At 48.6% G+C, this 21057-nt stretch overlaps 1 protein-coding gene across 1 annotated transcript in view; it reads right to left on the minus strand.

Moving 5' to 3' along the window:
• The window catches only part of LOC137562459 (phospholipid scramblase 3-like), a 141401-nt gene that overhangs the window by 79005 nt on the left and 41339 nt on the right, over positions 1-21057 (minus strand). The window lies entirely within an intron of this gene.

Raw genomic sequence — 21057 nt, forward strand, 5'->3', positions numbered from 1 at the left:
GGGGGCCCAGTGATTTCTAGTTACGCCCCTGACAGTGAGTACAACTAACTAATTACAATATTCAATTACAATAATCAATCAGTTATCAGAACTTGGAAATAGAGTGTGTGTAGTGTGTACACAGAAAGTGAGTGCACACACGCAGGAGCAGCTAGTAGCCTATGAACAGTGACAGTGAGTGTCCTAGTACAGTTACAGTATATAACTACAATACTAATACAATCAGTAGTAAAGGACAGCAGAAATACTGGTATAGAATAGAGAGAAATAAACAGAGGACAGGAGGACAGCTGCCCACACAGGCAGGCCCTGAGGCCTAAAGCTGTAAGCCTGCAGCAGCTGGCCTGTCTCTATGTAACACAAAAGCCTACTAACTAAAATACAATGTCTAACTAACTAACAACAATATAGGTGTGTATAGGAGGTGTATGTGAGCAAAAACGCTAGATAAATGATCACAATAGAGCACTTGCTAAGCCAAAGCACAAAGGAGCAACTCTCTCTCTATGCAAGTCTCAGGCAAGGACGGAGAAACGTAACATGGCGGCCGCTATTTATAGGGTAGGGGCTGGCCAGGGTCCCCCTCTGTGATTGGCTGCCGTCAGAGGGCCTGGGAGCCCTCTGATTGGCTCTAAGGACATCAATCTGGGCTATGACGCTATTCGAGCTCGGTACCGAGCTCGAATAGCGCCGTTTGCTCGAATAGCTCGAATAGTGAATGGGCTATTCGAGTGTACGCGAATAGCCCATTCGAATAGCTACAGCTATTCGGAGCTCGAATACCGAGCTCGAATAGCTGGAAAAGAGCTCGAATATTCGAGCTACTCGAATATTCGAGCTCTGCTGAGCACCACTGGTACTGAGCCCCACCCATCATGCACCTCCGATCATGCATCTCTCCAGGACAGTCAGTAATGTGCAGCAGATCATCACTTCCTGTCACTGATCACCCAGACAGGATGTACCGAGCCCCTCCCATCATGCATCTCTCCAGGACAGTCAGTAATGTGCAGCAGATCATCACTTCCTGTCACTGATCACCCGGGCAGGATGTACCGAGCCCCTCCCATCATGCATCTCTCCAGGACAGCCAGTAATGTGCAGCAGATCATCACTAGTGTTGGGCGAACAGTGTTCGCCACTGTTCGGGTTCTGCAGAACATCACCCTGTTCGGGTGATGTTCGGGTTCGGCCGAACACCTGATGGTGTTCGGCCAAACTGTTCGGCCATATGGCCGAACTAAGAGCGCATGGCCGAACGTTACCCGAACGTTCGGCTAGCGCTGTGATTGGCCGAACGGGTCACGTGTAGTGTTGGGCGAACATCTAGATGTTCGGGTTCGGGCCGAACATGGCCGCGATGTTCGGGTGTTCGAGCCGAACTCCGAACATAATGGAAGTCAATGGGGACCCGAACTTTCGTGCTTTGTAAAGCCTCCTTATATGCTACATACCCCAAATTTACAGAGTATATGCACCTTGGGAGTGGGTACAAGAGGAAAAAAAATTAGCAAAAAGAGCTTATAGTTTTTGAGAAAATCGATTTTAAAGTTTCAAGGGGAAAACTGTCTTTTAAATGCGGGAAATGTCTGTTTTCTTTGCACAGGTAACATGCTTTTTGTCGGCATGCAGTCATAAATGTAATACATATAAGAGGTTCCAGGAAAAGGGACCGGTAACGCTAACCCAGCAGCAGCACACGTGATGGAACAGGAGGAGGGTGGCGCAGGAGGAGAAGGCCACGCTTTGAGACACAACAACCCATGCCTTGCATGAGGACAAGAAGCGTGCGGATAGCAATTTGCGTTTTGTCGCCATGCAGTCATAAATGTAATACAGATGAGAGGTTCAATAAACAGGGACCGGAAACGCTAACCCATCACAGATGTTCATTGTTCATGTTACTTGGTTGGGGTCCGGGAGTGTTGCGTAGTCGTTTCCAATCCAGGATTGATTCATTTTAATTTGAGTCAGACGGTCTGCATTTTCTGTGGAGAGGCGGATACGCCGATCTGTGACAATGCCTCCGGCAGCACTGAAACAGCGTTCCGACATAACGCTGGCTGCCGGGCAAGCCAGCACCTCTATTGCGTACATTGCCAGTTTGTGCCAGGTGTCTAGCTTCGATACCCAATAGTTGAAGGGTGCAGATGGATTGTTCAACACAGCTATGCCATCTGACATGTAGTCCTTGACCATCTTCTCCAGGCGATCATTGTTGGAGGTGGATCTGCACGCTTGCTGTTCTGTGTGCTGCTGCATGGGTGTCAGAAAATTTTCCCACGCCAAGGACACTGCCGATACCATTCCCTTTTGGGCACTAGCTGCGGCTTGTGTTGTTTGCTGCCCTCCTGGTCGTCCTGGGTTTGCGGAAGTCAGTCTGTCGGCGAACAACTGGCTAGAGGAGGGGGAGGATGTCAATCTCCTCTTTAAAGTCTCCACAAGGGCCTGCTGGTATTCTTCCATTTTGACCTGTCGGACTCTTTCTTCAAGCAGTTTTGGAACATTGTGTTTGTACCGTGGATCCAGAAGGGTATAAACCCAGTAATTGGTGTTGTCCAGAATGCGCACAATGCCTGGGTCGCGTTCAATGCAGTCCTAGGCCGAAGAGGTCATAGCCTAGGGTCACAAAAACATGTTTATTTGGGCTATTTCAATGGTAGTGATGGTGACGTACATAAATCTCAGCCATGGCCGTTAGCAACGTCTGAATTTCACGAAATGTCTCATGCAGGTAGAAGACATATTGTTAGACTTGGATTCCAAAGATGGGGTCCCTACATCTCTGCAAACCAGAGTTACAGGGGTCCAAAATTGGTAAAAACCCCCATAGACTTTCATTGCCTCCCTATTTCACTTTCCAAAATCTCACATCTTTTCAAAGGGCAATGGCTCAGCAGTACCAAATTTTCTAGCATTGTAGGGACCCTTAGGGGGAACATGACTGGTGAGTTTCGGGCCCCTAGGCCAAAGAGGTCATAGCTTAGGGTCACAAAAACCTGTTTATTTGGGCTATTTCAATGGTAGTGATGGTGACGTACATAAATCTCAGCTATGGCCGTTAGCAACGTCTGAATTTCACGAAATGTCTCATGCAGGTAGAAGACATATTTTTAGACTTGGATTCCAAAGATGGGGTCCCTACATCTCTGCAAACCAGAGTTACAGGGGTCCAAAATTGGTAAAATCCCCCATAGACTTTCATTGCCTCCCTATTTCACTTTCCAAAATCTCACATCTTTACAAAGGGCAATGGCTCAGCAGTACCAAATTTTCTAGCATTGTAGGGACCCTTAGGGGGAACATGACTGGTGAGTTTCGGGCCCCTAGGCCAAAGAGGTCATAGCCTAGGGTCACAAAAACCTGTTTATTTGGGCTATTTCAATGGTAGTGATGGTGACGTACATAAATCTCAGCTATGGCCATTAGCAACGTCTGAATTTCACGAAATGTCTCATGCAGGTAGAAGACATATTGTTAGACTTGGATTCCAAAGATGGGGTCCCTACATCTCTGCAAACCAGAGTTACAGGGGTCCAAAATTGGTAAAATCCCCCATAGACTTTCATTGCCTCCCTATTTCACTTTCCAAAATCTCACATCTTTTCAAAGGGCAATGGCTCAGCAGTACCAAATTTTCTAGCATTGTAGGGACCCTTAGGGGGAACATGACTGGTGAGTTTCGGGCCCCTAGGCCAAAGAGGTCATAGCCTAGGGTCACAAAAACCTGTTTATTTGGGCTATTTCAATGGTAGTGATGGTGACGTACATAAATCTCAGCTATGGCCGTTAGCAATGTCTGAATTTCACGAAATGTCTCATGCAGGTAGAAGACATATTGTTAGACTTGGATTCCAAAGATGGGGTCCCTACATCTCTGCAAACCAGAGTTACAGGGGTCCAAAATTGGTAAAATCCCCCATAGACTTTCATTGCCTCCCTATTTCACTTTCCAAAATCTCACATCTTTTCAAAGGGCAATGGCTCAGCAGTACCAAATTTTCTAGCATTGTAGGGACCCTTAGGGGGAACATGACTGGTGAGTTTCGGGCCCCTAGGCCAAAGAGGTCATAGCCTAGGGTCACAAAAACCTGTTTATTTGGGCTATTTCAATGGTAGTGATGGTGACGTACATAAATCTCAGCTATGGCCGTTAGCAACGTCTGAATTTCACAAAATGTCTCATGCAGGTAGAAGACATATTGTTAGACTTGGATTCCAAAGATGGGGTCCCTACATCTCTGCAAACCAGAGTTACAGGGGTCCAAAATTGGTAAAATCCCCCATAGACTTTCATTGCCTCCCTATTTCACTTTTCAAAATCTCACATCTTTTCAAAGGGCAATGGCTCAGCAGTACCAAATTTTCTAGCATTGTAGGGACCCTTAGGGGGAACATGACTGGTGAGTTTCGGGCCCCTAGGCCAAAGAGATCATAGCCTAGGGTCACAAAAACCTGTTTATTTGGGCTATTTCAATGGTAGTGATGGTGACGTACATAAATCTCAGCCATGGCCGTTAGCAACGTCTGAATTTCACGAAATGTCTCATGCAGGTAGAAGACATATTGTTAGACTTGGATTCCAAAGATGGGGTCCCTACATCTCTGCAAACCAGAGTTACAGGGGTCCAAAATTGGTAAAATCCCCCATAGACTTTCATTGCCTCCCTATTTCACTTTCCAAAATCTCATATCTTTTCAAAGGGCAATGGCTCAGCAGTACCAAATTTTCTAGCATTGTAGGGACCCTTAGGGGGATCATGACTGGTGAGTTTTGCCACTGCTGAGCCATTGCCCTTTGAAATGGTGTGAGATTTTGGAACGGTAAATAGTAGGCCCAATGAAAGCCTATGGGGGATTTTACCAATTTTGGACCCCTGTAACTCTGGTTTGCAGAGATGTAGGGACCCCATCTTTGGAATCCAAGTCTAACAATATGTCTTCTACCTGCATGAGACATTTCGTGAAATTCAGACGTTGCTAACGACCATAGCTGAGATTTATGTACGTCACCATCACTACCATTGAAATAGCCCAAATAAACAGGTTTTTGTGACCCTAGGCTATGACCTATTTGGCCTAGGGGCCCGAAACTCACCAGTCATGTTCCCCCTAAGGGTCCCTACAATGCTAGAAAATTTGGTACTGCTGAGCCATTGCCCTTTGAAAAGATGTGAGATTTTGGAAAGTGAAATAGGGAGGCAATGAAAGTCTATGGGGGATTTTACCAATTTTGGACCCCTGTAACTCTGGTTTGCAGAGATGTAGGGGCCCCATCTTTGGAATCCAAGTCTAACAATATGTCTTCTACCTGCATGAGACATTTCGTGAAATTCAGACGTTGCTAACGGCCATGGCTGAGATTTATGTACGTCACCATCACTACCATTGAAATAGCCCAAATAAACATGTTTTTGTGACCCTAGGCTATGACCTCTTCGGCCTAGGACTTGAACGCGACCCAGGCATTGTGCGCATTCTGGACAACACCAATTACTGGGTTTATACCCTTCTGGATCCACGGTACAAACACAATGTTCCAAAACTGCTTGAAGAAAGAGTCCGACAGGTCAAAATGGAAGAATACCAGCAGGCCCTTGTGGAGACTTTAAAGAGGAGATTGACATCCTCCCCCTCCTCTAGCCAGTTTTACGCCGACAGACTGACTTCCGCAAACCCAGGACGACCAGGAGGGCAGCAAACAACACAAGCCGCAGCTAGTGCCCAAAAGGGAATGGTATCGGCAGTGTCCTTGGAGTGGGAAAATTTTCTGACACCCATGCAGCAGCACACAGAACAGCAAGCGTGCAGATCCACCTCCAACACCGATCGCCTGGAGAAGATGGTCAAGGACTACATGTCAGATGGCATAGCTGTGTTGAACAATCCATCTGCACCCTTCAACTATTGGGTATCGAAGCTAGACACCTGGCACAAACTAGCAATGTACGCAATAGAGGTGCTGGCTTGCCCGGCAGCCAGCGTTATGTCGGAACGCTGTTTTAGTGCTGCCGGAGGCATCGTCACAGATCGGCGTATCCGCCTCTCCACAGAAAATGCAGACCGTCTGACTCAAATTAAAATGAATCAATCCCGGATTGGAAACGACTACGCAACACTCCCGGACCCCAACCAAGTAACATGAACAATGAACATCTGTGATGGGTTAGCGTTTCCGGTCCCTGTTTATTGAACCTCTCATCTGTATTAAATTTATGACTGCATGGCGACAAAACGCAGATTGCTATCCGCATGCTTCTTGTCCTCATGCAAGGCCTGGGTTGTTGTGTCTCAAAGCGTGGCCTTCTCCTCCTGCGCCACCCTCCTCCTGTTCCATCACATGTGCTGCTGCTGGGTTAGCGTTGCCGGTCCCTTTTCCTGGAACCTCTTATATGTATTACATTTATGACTGCATGCCGACAAAAAGCATGTTACCTGTGCAAAGAAAACAGACATTTCCCGCATTTAAAAGACAGTTTTCCCTTTGAAACTTTAAAATCGATTTTCTCAAAAACTATAAGCTCTTTTTGCTAAAAAAATTTTTCCTCTTGTACCCACTCCCAAGGTGCACATACCCTGCAAATTTGGGGTATGTAGCATGTAAGGAGGCTTTACAAAGCACAAAAGTTCGGGTCCCCATTGACTTCCATTATGTTCGGAGTTCGGCTCGAACACCCGAACATCGCGGCCATGTTCGGCCTGTTCGGCCCGAACCCGAACATCTAGGTGTTCGCCCAACACTAATCATCACTTCCTGTCACTGATCACCCAGACAGGATATACCGAGCCCCTCCCATCATGCATCTCTCCAGGACAGTCAGTAATGTGCAGCAGATCATCACTTCCTGTCACTGATCACCCAGCCAGGATGTACTGAGCCCCTCCCATCATGCATCTCTCCAGGACAGCCAGTAATGTGCAGCAGATCATCACTTCCTGTCACTGATCACCCAGACAGGATGTACCGAGTCCCTCCCATCATGCATCTCTCCAGGACAGTCAGTAACGTGCAGCAGATCATTACTTCCTGTCACTGATTACCCGGACAGGATGTACCGAGTCCCTCCCATCATGCATCTCTCCAGGACAGCCAGTAATGTGCAGCACATCATCACTTCCTGTCACTGATCACCCAGACAGGAAGTACCGATGCCATCCCATCATGCATCTCTCCAGGACAGCCAGTAATGTGCAGCACATCATCACTTCCTGTCACTGATCACCCAGACAGGATGTACCGAGCCCCTATCATCATGCATCTCTCCAGGACAGTCAGTAATGTGCAGCAGATCATCCCTTCCTGTCACTGATCACCCGGGCAGGATGTGCCGAGCCCCTCCCATCATGCATCTCTCCAGGACAGTCAGTAATGTGCAGCAGATCATCACTTCCTGTCACTGATCACCCGGACAGGATGTGCCGAGCCCCTCCCATCATGCATCTCTCCAGGACAGTCAGTAATGTGCAGCAGATCATCCCTTCCTGTCACTGATCACCCAGGCAGGATGTGCCGAGCCCCTCCCATCATGCATCTCTCCAGGACAGTCAGTAATGTGCAGCACATCATCACTTCCTGCCACTGATCACCCAGATAGGATGTACCGAGCCCCTCCCATCATGCATCTCATCTCTCCAGGACAGTCAGTAATGTGCAGCAGATCATCACTTCCTGTCACTGATCACCCAGATAGGATGTACCGAGCCCCTCCCATCATGCATCTCTCCAGGACAGCCAGTAACGTGCAGCAGATCATCACTTCCTGTCACTGATCACCCAGATAGGATGTACCGAGCCCCTCCCATCATGCATCTCTCCAGGACAGTCAGTAATGTGCAGCAGATCATCACTTCCTGTCACTGATCACCCAGACAGGATGTGCCGAGCCCCTCCCATCATGCATCTCTCCAGGACAGTCAGTAATGTGCAGCAGATCATCACTTCCTGTCACTGATCACCCAGATAGGATGTACCGAGCCCCTCCCATCATGCATCTCTCCAGGACAGTCAGTAATGTGCAGCAGATCATCACTTCCTGTCACTGATCACCCAGATAGGATGTACCGAGCCCCTCCCATCATGCATCTCTCCAGGACAGTCAGTAATGTGCAGCAGATCATCACTTCCTGTCACTGATCACCCAGACATACATTCACACACTGGGTCCATAAAACGCGTACATCAAAAAAGGGCATCGGGGAAAAAGGGCGCGGGGTGTAAACGATAAGCAGTAATAATACCGTTTATAAAAATATTGTGTTGTATTTCGTTTACAAATAATGTTTTACAAATTTAGAAATCATTAAATTATGTGTATGAAATCGCAAATTGTGAAAACGTTAATCTTCCCTGTTTCAAAAGTGAAACTTATAATTACGTTTGTTAAAAAAAAACGAACATATATGTTTAATCGTTAAAATTGTATATTATTGTGAATAACCTTCATTTATCGTTTCTCCTTATAATAAAATCTGAATATATTGTCTATAACGATGATATACATATAACTGTACGTAATAAGTGTTGTAAAACATTAGTAAGTATTACTAAAATTTTACTGAAACTAAACCTAATCCTACTCTCACACAAAACCCTCCCTGTACGTATCTCTAACCCTAAGACCCCCCTGGTGGTGCCTAACCCTAACAACCCCCCTGGTGGTGCCTAACCCTAACCACCCCCCTGGTGGTGCCTAACCCTAACCACCCCCCTGGTGGTGCCTAACCCTAACCACCCCCTGGTGGTGCCTAACCCTAAGAACCCCCTGGTGGTGCCTAACCCTAACCACCCTCGTGGTGGTGCCTAACCCTAAGACCCCCTGGTGGTGTATATAGTACTGTAACTATACCTAATCCTACTCTCACACAAAACCCTCCCTGTACGTATCTCTAACCCTAAGACCCCCCCTGGTGGTGCCTAACCCTAACCACCCCCCTTGTGGTGCCTAACCCTAAGACCCCCCTAGTGGTGCCTAACCCTAACAACCCCCCTGGTGGTGCCTAACCCTAACCACCCCCCTGGTGGTGCCTAACCCTACAACCCCCACTGGTGGTGCCTAACGCTAACCACCCACCTGTGGTATATATTGTACTGTAACTATACCTAACCCTACCCTCACACAGAACCCTCCCTGTACCTATCCCTAATCCCTAGACCCCCCACTGGTGGTGCCTAACCCTAAGACCCCCCTGGTGGTGCCTAACCCTAACCACCCCCCTGGTGGTGCCTAACCCTAACCACCCCCCTGGTGGTGCCTAACCCTAACCACCCCCTGGTGGTGCCTAACCCTAAGAACCCCCTGGTGGTGCCTAACCCTAACCACCCCCGTGGTGGTGCCTAACCCTAAGACCCCCTGGTGGTGTATATAGTACTGTAACTATACCTAACCCTACTCTCACACAGAACCCTCCCTGTACCTATACCTAACCCCTAGACCCCCCTGGTGGTGCCTTACCCTAAGACACCCCTGGTGGTGCCTAACCCTAAGACCCCCCTGGTGGTGCCTAACCCTAACCACCCCGCTGGTAGTGCCTAACCCTAAGACCCCCCTGGTGGTGCCTAACCCTAACCACCCCTTTGGTGGTGCTTAACCCTAAGAACCCTCTGGTGGTACCTAACCCTAACCACCCCTGTGGTGGTACCTAACCCTAAGACCCCCTGGCGGTGCCTAACCCTAACCACCCCCCTTACTGATCACTTTATTATGAGGATAATAATGTTTTACAAATAGTGGCTGTAAAAAATATATTGCAATTTATGTTACGTACTAATCGCTTTATTTTGTGAATAATAATGTTTTACAAACATTAAGGGATAACATTTAAAATAATTTTATTTTGTGGATAATAATGTTTTACAAACAGTAAGGGATACAATTTTAAATAATGTTTTAGTTAAATACGATAAATATGTTTAGTATTTTTATAAACGTTATTTGGCACGTGTGCATTTTCTAAACTTAAATCATCACAAGTGCAGTTAAAAAACATGAAAAATCTCCGGGCGCCGTTTGTAAAACGTTAATAATCTCCGGCGCCCTTTTTTCCTGTTCGGCGCCCATTAAACAATATTTATTATGGGAGTGAATGGCGGCGCCCTTTTTGTCCACTAGCTGCCTGCGCCCTTTTTTCCTGTTCCCCATAAAACATCTATAATAAATGACACACTCATTCCATTGCACCATATAAGCAGCTTGGGGAGAGATTATTTCATTTCCCTGCTTCCTTGTTCCCTGTAGATGCCGGACAGAGACTCACGTTCTTGTCATGTCTATTCGTCCCTCAGAGGAGCTCACAATCTAACCCCACCATAGTCACTCACTGCCTTACATTCCTAGTGTAGTTGTAAGTAGGCCATACACCTATCGATTTTGTGGCTTGATCAACCATTTGATTTGATACATTTATCGAATCAGATGAAAACTGGCACCACAACAAGCACAGCCAAACAATTTCAGTTCAAAATCGGTTGAATGTATTGATCGAGCATGCTGGGAAATTTCTGTCAGACAAGGTCACTGGGGTGTGTGGTGGTAACGGCATGCAATATCATGACGACCGATGAAAGTGGGAGAGCACATGGCCACTGTCCCTCTAAATGTCGATTTACCCCCCCCCCCCCCCCCCGGGCAATAAAATCTCACTTGTTCCAGCTGCTCCTGCTTCCTGCTTGGGGTGCGTGGTGCAGGGGACTGGCGACAGAGGCGGCGTCACAAGGCCGACTACCCAGTATCGGGAATTGGCCTGCGGAGTATGGGCCACCAACAGATCCCTCTCTGATCAGATTCAGTGGGAGGGAGATCTGTCTGATCTGTCCGAACATCGCTAGATATATGGGTACCTCAAAGCAAACACACAGCAGATTTATTTCTGGATTTGTAGCAGCTGTAACAATCATATTTTTCTTTAAAGGCAATTATGCTGTTGCTTATTATTTAAAGAGAACCAGAGATGATCTAAAGAAAAGATTTTATACATACCTGGGGCTTCCTCCAGCCCCCCGGATCGCTCCCACGCTGCCGTCCACAGCTTCCCGCAACTACGAGAACTGGCTCCCCGCTCTGCTGTCAGTCGGAGCCAGTCTAGCGTAGGAGAAGTGCGCTGTTTGCGTATCTCTGCAGCAGCCGCTGGGGGCGCACTTCTCCTGCGTAGCCTGGCTCCGATGACGTCAAGGGCCAGTAATTATTCAGTAAGGAGTTCAAGGCAAGACTCCCTAACACTGCAGGGTGGCCTCCTGAGCGCATCCCAGTGGCTGCAGCTCTTGAGCGCTTTGAGTCCGACAGGAGAAAAGCACTATACAAATGTTTGGATTATTAATAGGCATATTAATATGGTAGGGATTAGATTGTGAGCTCCTCTGAGGACAGTCAGTGACATTACTATGTACTCTGTAATGTGCTGCAGAAGATGTCAGTGCTATATAAATACATAATAATAATATGGCAGGACATTAGACTATGCCTATGGTAGGATTAGAGTGTGAGCTCCTCTGAGGACAGTCAGTGACATTACTATGTACTCTGTAATGTGCTGCAGAAGATGTCAGTGCTATATAAATACATAATAATAACATGGTAGGACATTAGACTATGACTATGGTAGGATTAGAGTGTGAGCTCTTCTGAGGACAGTCAGTGACATGACTATGTACTCTGTAATGTGCTGTAGAAGATGTCAGTGCTATATAAATACATAATAATAATATGGTAGGACATTAGACTATGACTATGGTAGGATTAGAGTGTGAGCTCCTCTGAGGACAGTCAGTGACATGACTATGTACTCTGTAATGTGCTGCAGGAGATGTCAGTGCTATATAAATACATAATAATAATATGGTAGGACATTAGACTATGGCTATGGTAGGATTAGAGTGTGAGCTCCTCTGAGGACAGTCAGTGACATGACTATGTACTCTGTAATGTGCTGCAGGAGATGTCAGTGCTATATAAATACATAATAATAATGTGGTAGGACATTACACTATGACTATGGTAGGATTAGAGTGTGAGCTCCTCTGAGGACAGTCAGTGACATGACTATGTACTCTGTACAGTGCTGCAGAAGATGTCAGAGCTATATAAATACATAATAATAATATGGTAGGACATTACACTATGACTATAGTAGGATTAGAGTGTGAGCTCCTCTGAGGACAGTCAGTGACATGACTATGTACTCTGTAATGTGCTGCAGAAGATGTCAGAGCTATATAAATACATAATAATAATATGGTAGGACATTAGACTATGACTATGGTAGGATTAGAGTGTGAGCTCCTCTGAGGACAGTCAGTGACATGACTATGTACTATGTAAAGTGCTGCAGAAGATGTCAGTGCTATATAAATACATATTAATAATATGGTAGGACATTACACTATGACTATGGTAGGATTAGATTGCGAGCTCCTCTGAGGACAGTCAGTGACATGACTATGTACTCTGTATAGTGCTGCAGGAGTTGTCAGTGCTATATAAATACATAATAATATGGTGTCACAGGAGCCCTCAGTGCTGACCGCACTTAGCCTTCTAAACGGTGCCAGCGCACAGATCGTGCGAACTCTGGTCGCAGTCAATGCGCAGGAACCGTTAAGAATTAGCCGCAGACAACTCAGAAGGGAGCCTGTGAGACACGGGTGATTACAACGTCACCTACTGGTTCAGAGTAAACTGCCACCACCGCGGTTACTATGGGACCGTGGGGCCCACTAACTGACTGACTAATCCTGCGAATAAAACGGTTAAACACACGATATTCTGTCTAGCCAACAACAAACAAACAGTAGCGTATCTTCAGAGACCCGGGATCATTTCTGTGTGTGCTGATAAGCAGGGTAGCGGAAAGTGAATGACTTGGAGAAAGTCGTTTATTCACGCAATATAAATAATTAATATATACAGACAATTATGAAAATCAACAATTATGAAAACAGCAATAGCCAGTATGAAAAATAAAAGAAGGGAGAAAATTACTTAGTTCCTGGAAAGATGTCCTTATTGTGGGAAGAATCATAAAGTCCTTGGTTTCAAAGTCCAGAGTTCAGACCAGGTGGATGCCAGCATATCCTCAAGCTGGCATCTGATGAGTGCAAGATGGTTCAGTGTGGAGGACTCTGAGTTTTGGCTCCTCTCCCATTCTTATGCCCCTGATTCAGTAGGAGGAAGTGAGGGCGGGCCCACACACCCCCTTAGAACATGAGATGAGTCCTGCCCTTGTCCTGGAGACCAGAAATCATGCCTTAACCATATATGGGCTCTATCTCACAGAACCGTACAGGTCAGGGCAGATTTACTAATATTTTCAGATCTGCCTCGATGTACCCAGCAGTCTGATACCAAACATGAGGGGTGGGACCCCTGTGGTACCATTAGGGCACTGTTGGACTGCCTAACGGGCAGTCTTTACCTCAGAAGGTTCTGAAATGTTCTCAGACCCAACGCCAGGCAGGGCCCTACCTGCTCTGTTAGTTTGGAGGGTCTGCCAGCCTGGCAACACAGAAAATATGATACATATAGCCATTTATGGAATATGAGAGACCCCTGGGATTTATACCAGGTCATTCTCAGGCAAAGGTTCTTTGAAGTTGGCAGCAGCAAGCCACATGTCGGCTCCCTGCTGGGAAAAGGAGTCGGAGTGTCTGAGTTCCCTCACTCTAAATTTGGTTCTGTCATGGTGTTTGTCACCTTATACCTGATGGATGGGCCATCAGCACAGCTTGAAGCCAGGGACTCTCTGGGCCCAGGCTCATTAGCATATCAAAAGAGCCATCCTGCAGTTAAGGTGATGCTATTCCTCTGCTAAGAAGGGACTGCAGACCTCCTACACAATAAATCCAGATTCTATCGATTTGAAGCGCAATCGACGCAGAGAATCGAGTGCGATCGCTTTTCTTCACGGGCGGTTCCAGGACGCAATCGTCCGTGACAGCCCCCCCCCCTTGTCCGTGGCTTAGCCACTCATCCGCAAGATGTGTGGCGGCGCCGCTAACCTGGCTGACGGGCCTCGAGTTGCCGGTACGGCGGGAAAACCTATTGGAGCCTGTGACTCGGTTCCCCTGGACCGGTCGCGGTCTGCTACCCTCAGGGTTGACCCAACATGGACCGTTCTGGACAGGGCGTTTGCGCCACTGCAGTCGGACGTGGTGTCTGCCGGGACTGCGGACAACGGGCAGTGGGTTGGTTAGGTCAACAGCCAGCCCACGCAGGGTTCCCCTGCTGAGTGGCTGTGGACCTAAGGGAACCCCGCGGGAATCCCTGGACCTTCCCAGCTCCTGACAGACGGCACATGCCCTGCAGTAGTTGGCTACATCCCTGTTCATCCGGGGCCAATAAAACTGTTTCCGAATACCGGTGAGTGTCTTGCGGACACCCGAGTGCCCGGTCAGAGGATTACCATGTGCGGATTTCAGCACATGTCCCCTAAACGCACTCGGGACCACAAGCCACTTGGTATCCGTGTGGGATCTACCTGTAGGGGGCTGTACAGACTCACTGTACAGTCTCCCACCTTCCCAGTACACCTTGAAAGCGGCCCCGTCTGCGAGGGGCTCAGCGGCTTGCTGCATGAGCACCTCCAGGCTTGGGTCACTTTGTAGTGCGGCTGAGAATACGGCGCTGTCAGTTTCAGCCAACTGGCTCATGTCACACGAGGCCAGCGGCTGAAAGGTCTCATCCCTGCGGTCAGAGGAGGGGGAGGAGGCCGGAACCCCCTCCACCTGTCCTGAGCTCGGGTTCTGAGCAGTGCAGCTGCGCGGTACTGCTAGCACCGGTACACTGTCAGAATGGCACAGACGGACATTACTCAGATCATCATTGCATGCAGTAATGACATTGACAGGTATAGACATTTTTTCATTACAGACAGGTTGTACAGGAGACTCAAGTACAGTTACAGCATCATCACAACAGACAGTCTGTACCTCAAACTCAGGTGCCTTTGAAGCAGGCACTGTTGAACCTGGTACCCTTGAACTGGGCACATTCAACCCACCTCCCCCTGGTGCTCCCCCAAGTGTATAAAGTACCTGGTGGTGGGTGGAGAGTCCGTCTCCTTCCGTGAGCGACAAGGCGGTCGTGGCAGGTTCATAGTAGGACACAAGCTTGCCCAAATCAGTCCCTAGCAACACAGGGACTGGGAGATCCTTCATAACCCCAACAACCCTTTCGTGGACCCCTCCCACTCCCCAATCCAGCTTCACTCTGGCGTGGGCTATGTGGAAAAGGGTGCCCTCTACTCCAGTAAGGGCAAGGGATCGGCTGGAGCTGATGCTCTCCTTTGGCACAAGGTGTGAGTGAACTAACGTGATGTCAGCTCCGGTGTCTCGGAATCCGGTGACAACTTTGCCGTTCACTCTAACAAGTTGCTGCTGGTCGGTTCGGTCGCGGATTTCCTTTCCGCGGGCAAACAGGACAAAATCTGATGATCCAGGCTGTGGTTCGCTGGCGGGTTGCCTCTGCTGTGGGTGAGGTGCAGGTGATGCAGATGATCCAGGTGCTGGTGGTGTCTGTCTCCGCTCCGGACAGTCGAATTTCATGTGTCCGGGCTGGCGGCAGTAGTGACAGGTGACCTCTCCAGGCGCTGCAGGCCTGGGTGCAGCAGCTGCGCTGGGTGGCCTCTGTGGCGAACGGCTCACAGGGGCAGGAGGGTCTGCCGAGGTATTGGGCTGACCTCCTCTCCAGCTGGATGGGACAGTTCTGCGTGTATCAGCCACCCGGGTAGTTGCAAAAGTCTCAGCAAGGTCTGCAGCGACAGTGGCTGAAGCCGGCCTGCGTTCTAACACAAACTGTCGTACATCAGCAGGGCAAATGTTCAGAAATTGTTCCAGGACTATCAAGTCCTCCAGGACATCATAAGACCCTTTGGTGAGGCCTAGTGTCCACTGGCGGAGTGTGGTGAGCAAGCTGCTGGCCACATCTCGGTACGAATCAGAAGGCTTTTTCTGCCAGGCCCTGAACTTTTTCCGATAGGCTTCTGGCGTCAGCTGGTACTTAATAATGATAGCGTCTTTTATAGCAGCATAATCATTATCCTTCTCCGCAGGCAATTCTGCGAAGGCATCAAGCGCTTTGTAGCGCAGCAAAGGTGTCAGATGTCTGGCCCACTGGTCTTGGGACAGACGATACTGACGGCATGCTTTTTCAAAAGATCGCAAAAACAAGTCAATGTCTGTGTCTTTTTCAATATTAGCAAATTTAAATTTTGCACTTACGGGTGCTGCAGCTCCTTCAGCAGGGAGGCTGGGCAGTGAACTCCGGCTGGCCTGTTGCACTTTTGCCATGTTTAGCTCATGCTGTCGTTGGCGCTCCCGTTCTCGCTCAGCGGCATCCCTCTCCGCGTGGCGTTCAGCAGCAGCAGCAGCAGCTTTGCGTTCTGCAGAGTGGCGCTCCCGTTCCTCTCGTGCTTCCATGTACTGCATGTACTTGTCCAGGTCAGTGTCCATCAGCTTTTGTAATGCCTGCTGCATTAGCGGATCAGTACAAAGGGACAGTCCAGTACTGGCCGGTTCCAGGCGAGTACTTTCAGAAATTCTGGGATTGGGGTCCACACTGACAGTCTCTGGCGTAACTGTTGCAACAGGGCCCGCAGGATGCTCAACCTCTGTACGCCTAAGATCTTCAGCCTCTGGTTCCCCTTGATTGTCAGATGGGCTGGTATCCACCTCAGCGGACACTCCCGGCTCCCGCAGTTGCTGGGCATCCCATCTGGACAAGTCTGCCATCAGGTCCCGTTTTGTCTTGCGGAGGATGCCAATGCCCCTCTCTTCGCAAAGATTTTCCAGGTCTGCTAGGCACATGTTCTGGTAGTTCCCGGACATTTCCATGCCAAATAAAATAAAACTTTTGGGGAGGGGTACTGGCTACACAGTCTCTCTGTATATATAAAAAATATATTGCCTTCCAGCTACACCAACGAATTAGTTCGTTTCTCGATAGCGCTAGCGCTATCGCAGATACTTTCAGCACAACACAGGTCCCACCGCTGCCTAACACTGTCACAGGAGCCCTCAGTGCTGACCGCCCTTAGCCTTCTAAACGGTGCCAGCGCACAGATCGTGCGAACTCTGGTCGCAGTCAATGCGCAGGAACCGTTAAGAATTAGCCGCAGACAACTCAGAAGGGAGCCTGTGAGACACGGGTGATTACAACGTCACCTACTGGTTCAGAGTAAACTGCCACCACCGCGGTTACTATGGGACCGTGGGGCCCACTAACTGACTGACTAATCCTGCGAATAAAACGGTTAAACACACGATATTCTGTCTAGCCAACAACAAACAAACAGTAGCGTATCTTCAGAGACCCGGGATCATTTCTGTGTGTGCTGATAAGCAGGGTAGCGGAAAGTGAATGACTTGGAGAAAGTCGTTTATTCACGCAATATAAATAATTAATATATACAGACAATTATGAAAATCAACAATTATGAAAACAGCAATAGCCAGTATGAAAAATAAAAGAAGGGAGAAAATTACTTAGTTCCTGGAAAGATGTCCTTATTGTGGGAAGAATCATAAAGTCCTTGGTTTCAAAGTCCAGAGTTCAGACCAGGTGGATGCCAGCATATCCTCAAGCTGGCATCTGATGAGTGCAAGATGGTTCAGTGTGGAGGACTCTGAGTTTTGGCTCCTCTCCCATTCTTATGCCCCTGATTCAGTAGGAGGAAGTGAGGGCGGGCCCACACACCCCCTTAGAACATGAGATGAGTCCTGCCCTTGTCCTGGAGACCAGAAATCATGCCTTAACCATATATGGGCTCTATCTCACAGAACCGTACAGGTCAGGGCAGATTTACTAATATTTTCAGATCTGCCTCGATGTACCCAGCAGTCTGATACCAAACATGAGGGGTGGGACCCCTGTGGTACCATTAGGGCACTGTTGGACTGCCTAACGGGCAGTCTTTACCTCAGAAGGTTCTGAAATGTTCTCAGACCCAACGCCAGGCAGGGCCCTACCTGCTCTGTTAGTTTGGAGGGTCTGCCAGCCTGGCAACACAGAAAATATGATACATATAGCCATTTATGGAATATGAGAGACCCCTGGGATTTATACCAGGTCATTCTCAGGCAAAGGTTCTTTGAAGTTGGCAGCAGCAAGCCACATGTCGGCTCCCTGCTGGGAAAAGGAGTCGGAGTGTCTGAGTTCCCTCACTCTAAATTTGGTTCTGTCATGGTGTTTGTCACCTTATACCTGATGGATGGGCCATCAGCACAGCTTGAAGCCAGGGACTCTCTGGGCCCAGGCTCATTAGCATATCAAAAGAGCCATCCTGCAGTTAAGGTGATGCTATTCCTCTGCTAAGAAGGGACTGCAGACCTCCTACACAATAAATCCAGATTCTATCGATTTGAAGCGCAATCGACGCAGAGAATCGAGTGCGATCGCTTTTCTTCACGGGCGGTTCCAGGACGCGCCTGCGTCCCCGCAATCGTCCGTGACATATGGTAGGACATTAGACTATGATTATGGTAGGATTAGATTGTGAGCTCCTCTGAGGACAGTCAGTGACATGACTATGTACTCTGTAATGTGCTGCAGGAGATGTCAGTGGTATATAAATACATAATAATAATATGGTAGGACATCAGACTATGACTATGGTAGGATTAGATAGTGAGATTCTCTGAGGACAGTCAGTGACATGACTATGTGCTCTGTAATGTGCTGCAGAAGATGTCAGTGCTATATAAATACACAATAATAATATGGTAGGACATCAGACTATGACTATGGTAGGATTAGATTGTGAGCTCCTCTGAGGACAGTCAGTGACATGGCCATGTACTCTGTAATGTGCTGCAGAAGATGTCAGTGCTATATAACTACATAATAATAATATGGTAGGACATCAGACTATGACTATGGTAGGATTAGATTGTGAGCTCCTCTGAGGACAGTCAGTGACATGACTATGTACTCTGTAATGTGCTGCAGAAGATGTCAGTGCTATATAAATACATAATAATAATATGGTAGGACATTAGGCTATGACTATGGTAGGATTAGAGTGTGAGCTCCTCTGAGTACAGTCAGTGACGACTATGTACTCTGTAATGTGCTGCAGGAGATGTCAGTGCTATATAAATACATAATAATAATATGGTAGGACATCAGACTATGACTATGGTAGGATTAGATTGTGAGCTCCTCTGAGGACAGTCAGTGACATGACTATGTACTCTGTAATGTGCTGCAGGAGATGTCAGTGCTATATAAATACATAATAATATGGTAGGACATTAGGCTATGACTATGGTAGGATTAGAGTGTGAGCTCCTCTGAGGACAGTCAGTGACATGACTATGTACTCTGTAAAGTGCTGCAGAAGATGTCAGTGCTATATAAATACATAATAATAATATGGTAGGAGATTAGACTATGACTATGGTAGGATTAGAGTGTGAGCTCCTCTGAGGACAGTCAGTGACATGACTATGTACTCTGTAAAGTGCTGCAGAAGATGTCAGTGCTATATAAATACATAATAAAAATATGGTAGGACATTAGACTATGACTATTAGATTGTGAGCTCCTCTGAGGGACAGAGACTCTGTACACTGCTGCGGAAGATGCCGGTGCTATATAAAAAAATAAAATAATAACTCTTATCTTTCTGACTCCAAGAGGGTTTATATTTTTTTACTAAAATGTTTTAAGAGATACTTACTTGTGTATCTTGTTTTCCACTGTGGTCAATTTTATTTCCCTGAGGTCTCTCCTGGCTGTGCTCTCTCCTGGCTGGGGTCTCTCTCCTGGCTGTGCTCTCTCCTGGCTGAGGTCTCTCTCCTGGCTGCGCTCTCTCCTGGCTGAGGTCTCTCCTGGCTGAGCTCTCTCTCCTGGCTGTGCTCTCTCCTGGCTGCGCTCTCTCCTGGCTGCTCTCTCTCCTGGCTGCTCTCTCTCCTGGCTGAGGTTTCTCCTGGCTGCGCTCTCTCCTGGCTGAGCTCTCTCTCCTGGCTGAGCTCTCTCTCCTGGCTGTGCTCTCTCCTGGCTGCGCTCTCTCCTGGCTGTGCTCTCTCTCCTGGCTGAGGTCTCTCCTGGCCCGAGCTCTCTCCTGGCTGAGGTTTCTCCTGGCTGCGCTCTCTCCTGGCTGAGGTCTCTCCTGGCTGAGCTCTCTCTCCTGGCTGTGCTCTCTCCTGGCTGCGCTCTCTCCTGGCTGTGCTCTCTCTCCTGGCTGAGGTCTCTCCTGGCCCGAGCTCTCTCCTGGCTGCGCTCTCTCCTGGCTGTGCTCTCTCTCCTGGCTGTGCTCTCTCTCCTGGCTGCGCTCTCTCCTGGCTGTGCTCTCTCCTGGCTGAGGTCTCTCTTCTGGCTGAGGTCTCTCCTGGCCCGAGCTCTCTCCTGGCTGTGCTCTCTCTCCTGGCTGTGCTCTCTCCTGGCTGCGCTCTCTCCTGGCTGTGCTCTCTCTCCTGGCTGAGGTCTCTCCTGCCCCGAGCTCTCTCCTGGCTGTGCTCTCTATCCTGGCTGTGCTCTCTCCTGGCTGCGCTCTCTTCTGGCTGCGCTCTCTCCTGGCTGCTCTCTCTCCTGGCTGCGCTCTCTCCTGGCTGTGCTCTCTCCTGGCTGAGGTCTCTCTTCTGGCTGAGGTCTCTCTTCTGGCTGAGGTCTCTCCTGACTGAGGTCTCTCCTGGCTGCACTCTCTCCTGGCTGTGCTCTCTCCTGGCTGTGCTCTCTTCTGGCTGAGGTCTCTCCTGGCTGCGCTCTCTCCTGGCTGAGGTCCCTCCTGGCTGTGCCCTCTCCTGGCTGCACTCTCCCTGGGCTGCGCTCTCTCCTGGCTGAGGTCTCTCCTGGCTGAGGTCTCTCCTGGCTGTGGTCTCTCCTGGCTGAGGTCTCTTCTGGCTGAGGTCTCTTCTGGCTGCGCTCTCTCCTGGCTGCGCTCTCTCCTGGCTGAGGTCTCTCCTGGCTGCTCTCTCCCCGGGCTGTGCTCTCTCCTGTACACCCTGAGGTCTGTCTGCTCACCTGCTGTACTCTGTCTGTTGCTGCTCACTTGTGCAGGGAGTGTTTTATAGCAGAAGGGCAAATTACACGCAGATATCTAGGTGACAATAACCAGCACTCCATGTGG

This window comes from Hyperolius riggenbachi, chromosome 3 (assembly GCF_040937935.1).
Source record: "Hyperolius riggenbachi isolate aHypRig1 chromosome 3, aHypRig1.pri, whole genome shotgun sequence".
Lineage (NCBI taxonomy): Eukaryota > Metazoa > Chordata > Amphibia > Anura > Hyperoliidae > Hyperolius > Hyperolius riggenbachi.